Raw genomic sequence first — 12,482 nt, 5'->3', positions numbered from 1 at the left:
CGGAGTGGGGGCTTCACGTTGTGAGGCGAGTGTGGGTTCAGCGGAATTGGAGAGGTGGAGAAGAGATGGTGCCTAAAGTGTGGCAACTCCTACATTGTTGGGTCTGGCACAGGCAGCAGTGAGGTGGTGGAGAGACGATGGAGGTCTCCCTTTCAGTTCCCGCAACCAGGTGCCATCATGGACTGGTTTGGAAAGACTGTTATTCTGAACATTTCATTTCTTGATTTTTTAAATTTAGTCCTATGATTTGTAATTCTGGACTTTTTATTAATTCAGTTTTCTAATTTTATTTTGTTCTTAAGAGAATTTGTTCTTAAGAGTCTGTACCTGGATACTTTTATACCTAAGATGGCGCTGAATTCAATTCAATTCAATTCACTCAGCCTGTCCAAATCACACTGCAATATCCTTGCATTCTCTGTCAGCTCCCTATTCCGCCCAGCTTTATGTCATCTGCAAATTTTGAGATATCACACTCAGTTCCGTCATCAGATCATTCACAGAAACAGTGAATAGTTGGGGTCCTCGTACTGATCCCCACTAGTCACCGCCTGCCATTCAGAAATGGGTTGTTCCTATCCTTTGTTTCCTGTCTCGAATCAATTTTCTATCCATCTCAATATACTATCCTAAATCCCACAAATTTTAATCTTGTATATTAATCTCTTATGTGGGACTTTGTTGAAAGTCCAAAAAAATACAGATCCACTGGCTCCCCTGATCAACTGTACTAGTTACATCCTCAAAGAATTCCAGTAGATTTGTCAAACATGATTTCCCTTTTGTAAATCCCTGCTGACTGTAACTGATTTTACCACTGTTTTTTGAGTGCTGTGAAGATAGTGAGATACAGGATTTATTCATATTTGGAAGCAGATGGACTTGTTAGTGATAGGCAGCATGGGTTTGTGCAGGGAAGGTCCTGTGTCACCAATTTGCTTGAGTTTTTGAGGTGGTGACAAGAATGATTGATGAGGGAAGGGCAGTGGATGTTGTCTACATAGACTTCAGTAGGGCATTTGATAAAATACTTCATAGCAGGCTGGTACATAAGGTAGAGTCTCATTGGATCCAGGGTGCGCTGGTTAGATGGATACAGAATTGGCTTGATCAAAGAAGACGAAGATTAGCGGTGGAAGGATGCTCTTGGAATGGAGATCAGTAACTAGTGGTGTTCTGTAGGGATCAGTGCTGGGACCTTTGTTGTTTGTAACATATATAAATGATCTGGAGGAAAATGTAGGTGGTCTGAATAGTAAGTTTGCGGATGACACGAAAATTGGCAGAGTTGGAGACAGTGAGGAAGATTGTCAAAGTGTACAGTGGGATTTAGACAAATTGCTGATTTGGGCAGAGAAATGGCAGATGGAATTTAACCTAGGCAAATGTGAGGTGAGGTATGTTGGAAGATCAAATTCAAGTGTGAATTATACAATAAATGGTAGAACCCTTGGGAGTATTGACATACAGAGGGATCTGGACATCATGGTCCACAGATCCCTGAAAGTGGCAACACAGGTGGATACGGTGGTCAAGAGGCACACAGCACACTTGCCTTCATCAGCCAGGGCATCAAAAATAAAAGTTGGCAAGTTATGTTTTGGATGTATAAAATTTTAGTTCGGCTACATTTGGAACTTGTGTGCAGTTCTGGTCGCCACACTACCAGAAGGTCATGGATATTTTGGAGAGGTAGTGTAAGTTTACCAGGATATTGCCTGGTCTGGAGGGCTTTAGGTATGAGGTGGGGTTGGATAAACTCGGATTGTTTTCCCTGGAAAGACGGAGGCTGAGGGGCAAACCAGTAGAGGTCTACAAAATATGAGTGGCACAGATAGGGCGAATAATCAGAGGCTTTTTCCCGGGGTGGAAAGGTCAATTATAAGAAGGTACAGGTCCAAGGTGAGAGGGGGAAAGTTAAGCAGAGAAGTGCAGGGAAATCTTTTCACACAGAAGGTGGTAGGTGCCTGGAATGCACTGCCAGTGGAAGTGGTGAAAGCAGGCAGATGAGCAACATTTAAGATATATCTTGATAGGCACATGAACAGAGGGAAAGAAACTGCAGATGGGTCTAAGTAAGGATTAGTAATCGGTGCAGGCTTGGTGGTCCAAAGGGCCTGTTCCTGTGCTGTATTGTTCTTTGTTCCTTACAAAATCCTTGATAATTGACCCTCACATTTTCCCCACTACTGACGACAGACTCACTGGTCTACAACTCCCTGTTTTCTCTCTACCTCCCTTTTTAAACAGCTGGGTTACTTTAGTCTAACGAATCTTGGAAGATGACCACTTCCTTAAGTATGCTGGGATTCGATACAACTGGGTGGCTTGCTAGGCTATGTCAGAGTACAGCCAACAGTTACAGACAGCAGATTTCCTTCCCTACAGTCATTATTGAACCAAATCTTTTAACAACAATTGACATTATACTGGCATTTGTTTTCAATTCCAGATATGTGTTGAATTTAAATTTCACAATCTGACATTTGCAATTCGAACTCATGTCCCTAGAATATTAGCCTGGATTTTTGGATTACTATTCCAGTGGCTTATAACTCTACTCCGATCTCCCCTTGTGAAATTGGGGAAAACAGGCCATGGCACTACACGGCAGCATAATCACACATATGTTGAGCAATCAGAGACATTTGAAAGCGTAACTAACGCTTTTGCCTAAGTTGAATCAGAGATAGTAGGAACTGCAGATGCTGGAGAATCCGAGACAACAAGGTGCAGGGCTGGATGAACACAGCAGGCCAAGCAGCATCATAGGAGCAGAAAGGCTGACGTTTCGGGCCTAGACCCTTCATCAGAAATGGGGGAGGGGAAGGGGGTTCTGAAATAAATAGGGAGAGAGTGGGAGGCGGATAGAAGATGGATAGAGGAGAGGATAGGTGGAGAGGAAACAAACAGGTCGAAGAGGCGAGGATGGAGCCAGTAAAGGTGAGTGTAGGTGGGGAGTTAGGGAGGGGATAGGTCAGTCCAGGGAGGACGGACAGGTCAAGGGGGCGGGATGAGGTTAGTAGGTAGGAGATGGGGGTGCGGCTTGAGGTGGGAGGAAGGACAGGTTAGGGAGGCAGGGACGAGCTGGGCTGGTTTTGGGGTCCAGTAGTGGGAGGGGAGATTTTGAAGCTTGTGAAATCCACATTGATACCACTGGGCTGCAGGGTTCCCAAGCGGAATATGAGTTGCTGTTCCTGCAACCTTCGGGTGGCGTCGTTGTGGCACTGCAGGAGGCCCAGGACGGACATGTCGTCTGAGGAATGGGAGGGGGAGTTGAAATGGTTTGCGACTGGGAGGTGCAGTTGTTTATTGCGAACTGAGCGTAGGTGTTCTGCAAAGTGGTCCCCGAGCCTCCGCTTGGTTTCCCCGATGTAGAGGAGGCCACAACGGGTACAGCGGATGCAGTATACCACATTGGCAGATGTGCAGGTGAACATCTGCTTGATGTGGAAAGTCTTCTTGGGGCCTGGGATGGGGGTGAGGGAGGAGGTATGGGGGCAGGGGTAGCACTTCCTGTGGTTGCAGGGAAAAGTGCCGGGTGTGGTGGGGCTGGAGGGGAGTGTGGAGCGGACAAGGGAGTCACGGAGAGAGTGGTCCCTCTGGAAAGCAGATAAGGGCGGGGAGGGAAAGATGTCTTTGGTGGTGGGGTCGGATTGCAGATGGCGGAAGTGTCGGAGGATGATGCGTTGGATCCGGAGGTTGGTGGGGTGGTACGTGAGGACGAGGGGGATTCCTTTTTGGTTCTTATTGCGTGGACGGGGTGTGAGGGATGAATTGCGGGAAATGTGGGAGACACGGTTGAGGGCATTCTCGACCACTGAGGGGGGGAAGTTACGGTCCTTGAAAAACGAGGACAACTGAGATGTACGGGAGTGGAATGCCTCATCCTGGGAGCAGATGCGGCAGAGGCGAAGGATTTGAGAATAGGGGATGGCATTTTTGCAGGAAGGTTGGGTGGGAGGAGGAGTATTCTAGGTAGCTGTGGGAGTCGGTGGGCTTGAAATGAATATCGGTTTCTCGGTGGTTGCCCGAGATGGAGACAGAGAGGTCCAGTAAGGAGAGAGAGGTATTAGAGATGGTCCAGGTAAACTTAAGGTTGGGGTGGAAGGTGTTGGTGAAGTGGATGAACTGTTCGAGCTCCTCGTGGGAGCACGAGGCGGCGCCGATACAGTCATCAATGTAACAGAGGAAGAGGTGGGGTTTAGGGCCAGTGCAGGTACGGAAGAGGGATTGTTCCATGTAACCTACAAAGAGGCAGGCGTAGCTTCGTATTGTGTTTTGAGGTAGATGCAAATGAACAAGTGATGGTAGCAGACAGTGAGATGGTGAAGGAAGTTTCAGAGTGTGACCTTTAGAGTGGAGGCATGGGCACGAGCAATCGGGCTGAAGCAAGCGCAAGAATGCATCACGTGCCAGAGAAGGCAAATGAACAAGGACCCAAATTAACACTTTTAGTACAGTTGAGACTCCTAGAGCTATTAGATTTGTCAGGTACATATTCACTTGAAGATCCTCATCTGTTTCAGATATAACCTTTTATAAAAATCCCCCACAAAGGCCAGGAGACATGAAAGACTTTGGCAGCCCAATATTTCCTTTTAACTCTGAAGCAATTCCTTTATCTCAACCTCACAAAGCATTTCCTGTCTTGTCTGCAACAAAAGAGTCACATAGTTACTGCCCTGTTTGCAGTCTCTGTAATCATAACATGTTCAATTCTCCTGAGTGCTGAATACTGATGGGATTTATGGAATCTGAAGACTTACTTGCAGAAAGTATCATTTAAAGTGACTTTCTGTCAACATTCTGACAAATTATAAATCCCCATGTCGGTCCACAATTTCATCTCCCTCTCCAGACTTCATTGAAAATGACACTGGTGCAAAGCAATCTTTTAAAGAAAATTCAGTCTTGTCCGTTGGAAGGTCGAAGAACCTTTTAAGCTCATTTTTTAACTAATTTACTGTTAGCAAAAAGCAAATGAATTTTTACACTGGTTGCACATCTTAGTTTAGTCTTTTCTTTAATCTTGTCCTCAATGACTAATACATATTCCAATATGGAATGTCATTCATTTTGTGTGGAAAGGAATTGTGAGGACTGAGATGTATGTTTGCATTATGTACCACAAGACCTTGACTCTCAAAAACCTTAGCCTCCAGATTACAGTATACATTGTAGTCTATGATTCCTTGGAGACATTGTGTTGAATTTTTGGGAGTTTTAACCTTTTCTTCAAGTACTTGATGCCTTTCTGACCCTCTTAGCCCCTGATAGCAGATTTTAACATGCCATTCCCCAGCAGCTGAAACTGTTACTGTAGGAGCCTAAGAGGAAATATTTTGATCAGGGAGTGGCGACAGAAGTAAAATCATCAAGACTGAACTTAACCTCTCCCAGTAATTATAAAGATTCTTCCATTTAAAGAACTTAAATGGAGTGGGTGGAATTTCTTGTATATATGCAGAGGACTTAAGTGTTACTGACAAAGCCAGAATTTATTTACCATTCCTACTTGACCTTGAGATAGTAGAAATGCTTTTTTAAACCACTTAATCCAAGTGCTGAAAGAACAGTCCCCATATTAGTAGATTGTGAGTCTCAGGTTTTTGACCCAGCAACAACAAGGCAACAGTAATATGTCTCCAAGTCAAGAATTGTGTGAACATCACAAAATCAAAGAAGTGTTCAGATGCAGAAGGAGGCCATTTGGTGTCTCCTGTCTGCACCAGTTTTCTAAAATGATTTCATGCCATTCTCCTGCCTTTTCTCCATATCCTTCCACATTGCTTCTATTCAAATTGAATGATTTGGATGTGAATATAGGAGGAAGGTTAGTAAGTTTGCAAATGACACCAAAATTGTTGCTGTAGTGGACAGTGAAGAAGGTTATCTCAGAATACAATGGGACCTTGATCAGATGGGCTGATGGGCCAAGGAGTGGCAAATGCAGTTTAATTTTGATAAATGTGAGGTGCTGTGTTTTGGAAAGGCAAATCAGGGCAGGACTTATACACTTAACAGTAGGGTCTTGGGAAACAAAGAAACCTTGGATTAGAGATTCATAGTTCCTTGAAGGTGGAGTCACAGGTAGACATGGTTATGAAGAAGGCATTTGGTACGCTTGCTTTTATTGGTCAGGGCTTTGAGTATAGGAGTTGGGACGTCATGTTGCAGCTGTACAAGACGTTAATTAGTCCACTTTCAGAATATTGCATTCAAGTCTTGCCCCCTGCTATAGGAAAGATGTTGTTAAACTTGAAAGGGCATAGAAAAGATTTACAAGCATGTTGCCAGAGTTGGAGGGTTTGAGCTATAAGGAGGGGCTGAATAGACTGTAGCTATTTTCCTCAGCGCATCAGATGCTGAGGGGTAACCTTATAGAGGTTTATAAAACCATGAGGGACATGGATAGGGTGAATAGCCAAGGTCTTTTTCCCAGGATACGGAAGATGGAATAGAGTCAAATGAGAGAGACACATGTGCAGGCATTTATTAGGCAGGTTTGGTCTGAAGGTTGCAGGAACAGCACCTCATATTTCTCTTGGGAACCCTGCAGCCCAATGGTATCAATGTGGACTTCACAAGCTTCAAAATCTCCCCTTCCCCAACCACATCCCAAAACCAGCCCAGCTTGTCCCTGCCTCCCTAACCTGTCCTTCCTCCCACCTATCCCCTCCTCCCACCTCAAGCCCCACCCCCATCTCCTACCTACCAGCCTCATCCTGCCTCCTTGACCTGTCCGTCCTCCCTGGACTGACCTATCCCCCACCTAACTCCACACCTACACTCACCTTTATTGGCTCCATCCCCGCCTCTTTGACCTGTCTGTCTCCTCTCCACCGATCTTCTCCTTTATCCATCTTCTACCCGCCTCCCCCTCTCTCCCTATTTATTTCAGAATCCCCTTCCCCTCCCCCATTTCTGAAGAAGGCTCTAGACCTGAAACGTCAGCTTTCCTGCTCCTCTGATGCTGCTTGGCCTGCTGTGTTCATCCACCTCTACACCTTCTTATCTCAGATTCTCCAGCATCTGCAGTTCCTACTATCTCTGGTGATAAATCTTGCTGGATCTCACAGTGAGGGTCCCTCCAAAAAACTCAATGCCACTCACACTTCGCCAAAAAAACTTAAGAATCAACCTCTTGTGAGGAAAGATTAGCTTCTGGTTTCCTCCTTCACCAACTGATTGTCAGGAGTTTAACAGCAGACTTTATTATTCAAGATAGTCACTAGTCAGCACTTGTCTGGCTCAAAATAAAACAAAGAACTGTGGATACTGGAGACCTGAAACAAAAGCAGAAAGTGCTGGAGAAACTCAGCAGGTGTGGCAGCATCAAGAGAGAGAAACAGACTTAAAATTTTGAATCCAGTGACCTTTCGACAGAACCAAAAGCAGCTGGGAAATGGTGGAATTTACGCTGATGACCTGGCTCGGGGTCGGGAGAATGAGAAGGGATGAGTAGAATACATGGAGCTGGTGCTGAGAGAGAGAAAAAAGGAGAGGTGAATGAAGGAGTTGCTGAGGGAGATAAATGCTGAATGGGTACTCACAAGAAGTGTGATTAGTTGAAAATGGGTTGGTTATGCTGGGAACAATCAGAACATACAGAACATGACCTCAGGTATGGGTAAAGAGCATGGAGGAAGGTAGTCAGCTCTGAAATTGTTAACCTCAATATTGAGTCCTGAAGGCTAAGACACCTGGGCGAAAGATGGGGTGGTCTTCCTTCAGCTTGTGTTGCACTTCACTGGAGCAATGCAGCAGGCCTGAGACAGAAATGTTGGCGTGGGAACATGGTGGTGTGTTGAAGTGCCAGGCAAATGGAAAGTCAGAGTCATTTTTACAGAAAGAGCATGTGATCCACAAAGCGGTCACCCATTCTGCATTTCGTCTTCCCAATGTAAAGGGGACCATATTGTGAGCAAATGGAGGAGACTTGATTGAATGGAGTGGAGGTTAATTGCGACTTCACTTCAAATCTCTGGGGCTTTAGGTCATAAGGGAGAGGTAAACAGGCAATAGTTGCAACTTCTGTGATTGCATGGTAAAGTGCCATGGCAGTGTGGGGAAATGTTGGGAGTGGAGGAGAAGTGGACCAAGGTATCCTAGAGGGAATGGCCCAGGGAAGGGAGGGGACTTTGTGTCTGGTGGTGGCATCCCGCTAGAGGTGGTGGAAATGACAGCTTATGATCCTTTGGATGTGGATTCTTTTGGGGTAGAACGTAAGGACCGGGGTCCCTATCATTGTTGTGGGAGGGAAGAGAAGGTGTGAGGCTGATGTGCAAGAAATGATTGGTCACGGCTAAGGGCCTTGTCAGCCACAGTGGTGGGCAGTTTCCAGCTGAGGTAAAAGGTGGACATTTATAAGGCTTCCCTCCAGAAGGTGGCACCATCAGGACAGATACGACTGAGACAGAGAAACTGGGAGAATGGAATGGAGTCCTTAGGTGAAGCAGTCAAGGTCACTGCAGGAGTCAGTGGGCTTGTCATGGATACTGGTGGCCAGCTATTCCCAGAAATGGAAACAAAGATGTCAAGGAAGGGAAGGGAGGAGTCAAAGATAGGCCAGGTGAAGATGCGAGCAGGATGGAAATTGGAAGCAAAATTGACAATTTTTTCCAATTCCCAATGAGAGAGGGCAGTACCATGAGGTAATTGATGTGTGGCTCAGTTGGGAGAGTATCACACTGAAATTTCTTCTGAATAAACTTTGAATGGCTATTATACATAGAAATTTGAAGCCTACCTATTATTTACATTAGATAATTACTGTCTATATATCAGACATAGTATATGCACATTATTTTATAGAACCTGCCTGATTCTTATGTTTCACTCCATTGCTTTCATTTTTTTGGCAATTTTCCCTTGCCTCCATCAGTCTGTAAAGTAGTTCTTCATTGTTTGTGCTGATTTCAAAGTGCTAAGAGTACAGTCTCCCTCAGTCTTGCACTGAAGTGTCAGCCTGATTAATTGACTTCAAGTCCTAGGGTCGGGACTTGAACCCACACCCTTCTGTTTCAAGAGGTGACATTATCATTTACTCAACTGTGGCTGTTAGCGTGAGCTTGTTATAACTATTAGGAAAATACAGGAAGGGAACTGTGATGTTGTGTAAGTGAGTTATATCACATTGACTCATAGTTAAACATGTTACGCCCTTCAAGCTTTCTCTTTTCATTCAGCCTGGCTACTTTTCTCAGAGCAAATACATGCTCTTTGTTTAATTATAATGTTTCATAAAATCAACTGCAACAAAATAATCTCAAAGTTTCTTTTAACATCTAAAAAGCATTTTTGATCAATCTGAATTGGACAACATTTCTGCAAGAGTATCCAATTAGGAATAATTTATTTCATAAAAACAGCAATGCTGGTAACATCAGTACAAGTGCAACCGTGATAATGCATACACTCATTATGACAACGCTACTGTTGAATGGGCTGTTGCCCTGGATGTAACAAATATCAAAAATGAGATAAAACTTGTATGTGTCCAAAGCGAAGCCTTTAGAGAGAGAGACCTCTTAGCTGGGAGGAATGATCTTCAATGTTCAGTAGCAGGGTAATTTTCTACTGTACCAGATGTTTCACAATCAAACTTTGGGAAAGAATATCTGTTCTTGAATTTTTAGTTGAATGGAATTGAGCACATGTGATGACTAACTTAATAACACTCTTGTACTGATAATCATAATATTATTTTTTTTTTGGTCTGGACAGCAGGATAGATTACCTTGCAGGTTAGTTAATAGGTGGTAATATGATAATAGAGATATCAGAATCGAAAGGTATTTTATTTTACAAAGACCAGCTTTCTTGGAGCACCATTTATGTAATTCAAGAAGGCAACTCACCACCTTTTCAACACTAACTAGGGATGAACAATAAACAGTCACCTTGTCAGGGACATCTGTATCCCATAAATGGTTCAGAAAAAAAATCCTGCAAAGATACAGTTTGGCTTCAAGAAGTGTCCCACAAGGGTGTATCAGCGTTTGTTCTCTGGATCTGTATAAAATGTCCTGAAGTTGAAGTACGTCTGGTCACTGCACCTCTCAGCTGTTTCCTTGTATTGAACTTTGCTGTCCACTATTGTTTTACAATCTTGAAGGAAAACGATACACAGCCGTTCATGTCATCCAGATTTCCTTTTAAGGCGCCTCTTTACAACATTGGTTCATTGTTCTAAAAATAGCTTCTGTAATGATTGTGTGGCAGATTTGTATTAGTGAAGCTAGATTTTTGAACCGTTATTGGGATTAATGGTATTTAGAACATGTTATTATTTCACATTTTGCTATTTAAGGAGATAGTGCAGCTATGTTTGCTCAGTTTCTACACTGGCTTCATTCCTAAGCAGCCTCACTTTGAACATTCAGTTCAAGTCCCTCACTTTGTATACTTAAGGCTAAAAATAACATGCACTTGAAGTCTTAAATAGTTGGAAAAAGTTTGCACTGCAGCAGATGGAGCATATCTCCCATTGTTTTACATTTTTGGTTTTGTTTTCATACATAGATTTTTAAAAATATGGGCTGTATTTGACTGATCATGTTGTTGCAAATTCACACACATTTCTTTGTTTAAATGTCTTGCTCACATTCATGAGTATTACATTAAAGGACAGTAGCAGCACATTTCAAAATAATTGACTGTTTTGTCCCTTCAATCCATTGAATCTTGCCTCCATTTTCAGATAAGAGTGGCAGATAGTTCAGATTGATCTTGTTTGTCAATGAAACAAATAGCTGATCCTTAAAATTAGAAAAAAAGTCTTAAATTCAAAGCCTGGCCTCTGACTTGCAAACTAATATCAAATGGGGTAGTACTTGAATCAGAAGTGGTATTCAGGAATGAAACTGACAAGCAACCCACAGTTAACACAGTGTGGAGCTGGAGGAACACAGCAGGTCAGGCAGCATCAGAGGAGCAGGAAAGTTGACGTTTTGGGTCGGGACCCTTCTTCAGAAAGGTACCAACTCAAAACATCAATTTCCCTGCTCTTCTGATGCTGCCTGACCTGCTGTTTTCCTCCAGCTCCACACTGTGATATCTCTGACTCCAGTATCTGCAGTTCTTACTATCTCCAAGCAATCCACAGTGCCAGCTTTTGATCACTATCTAGTAATGGCTATTGGCAGTGAGATTGTCAGGCAGAAATGAAAGGCGACAGTAAAATACATAAATAGTGAGTAAACTCTCTGGTGCTGTGAATTTCCATATTGTCTTTTTGCCTCTGGGACCTTGCTTTCTACTGGTGCAGATTGAAAGCATCCTTTTACTGTGCAAGCATCCGGTTTTGAAGTTTGGGTGCTGTCATCCCCCTGTTCTGCATGCAAGCTTATCATATTGCACTGCCCTGACTTTGGCACTGAACTAGCAACATTCCCTTTAGACACTATAAAACTGGCTAATGTTGAAAATTGAAATTTCTGCAGTATTTTGAAACATTCTAAGGCAGTATTTTGAAACATTTCAGTTGGACAGCATTGAGGCTTCAGTCTGCAGCAGACCGTATGAAACCTGGATATTCTCAGAACTGGTAAGCATGCTCAGGCCATTTTTAGTGTGTTAACACTGTGTGTTTGAAATGGAAAAGTTATCCATTATCCACAATAATATCTCAGAACATAAAAATTAACTAGCATTATTGTTCAGCTGAGTATCACAAAATAACTTCATCCAGTATACTTGTTCAGAAACTCTAACGCCTGAGAACAAACTTTCGCCGCTGACTGTTTTTTTGCAAAAGCTATTGGTATGATTACTTTTGCCATTTTATACTCAGTATTACCTTTACTGCACTGATTAGCTCCTGTTGCCATTTCACTTATGTGCTTGTGTTTTTTCCATTTGTAGGCCCCAAACGGGAACGTTAAAAACTGTGAACCATTACAATGTTAAAAATGCAAACATTTTTGTATATACTATTTGTTAACATTAAAATGAGTAATTTGAACAGAATGTAATATGAATCAGAAATAGATTCAATTCACTTCCAAAACAGTTTCAATTTTCCACAGCATTTATATTATCCAGTTGGCATCAAATTATGGACATGATGACTAAATCCCAATTCTGCCCATTCATGTGGGCTGATTGTGGAAATATTTGCAATTGGCTTTGTAATGCCATCTGTGATATTCATCTCAATTTCTTAACTAAACTAAATGAGGAGGCATCCTAAAAATATGCATATGATAAACTGATTTTTGTCTAAACATTACAGTGTTTTTAAACAAAAACAGAAATTGCTGGGAAACCTCAGCAGTTCTGGCAGCATCTGTGGATAGAAAACAGAGTGAAAGTTTTGAGTTCAGTGACTCTTCTCCAGAACATGTTTAGATCTTCAGCATCTGCAGTTCTTTGTTTTATTACAGTGTTTTTGTTATGCATCTGAGGTCAAGACTTGGAGGTAGAAGTGAGTAACCTCAGTCCCCTAAATTTTGACGCTAAGTGATGCTTAATTTTAG

The sequence above is a fragment of the Rhincodon typus genome, chromosome 40, assembly GCF_021869965.1.
Source record: "Rhincodon typus isolate 14 chromosome 40, sRhiTyp1.1, whole genome shotgun sequence".
Lineage (NCBI taxonomy): Eukaryota > Metazoa > Chordata > Chondrichthyes > Orectolobiformes > Rhincodontidae > Rhincodon > Rhincodon typus.
This window is presented reverse-complemented; position numbering follows the sequence as displayed.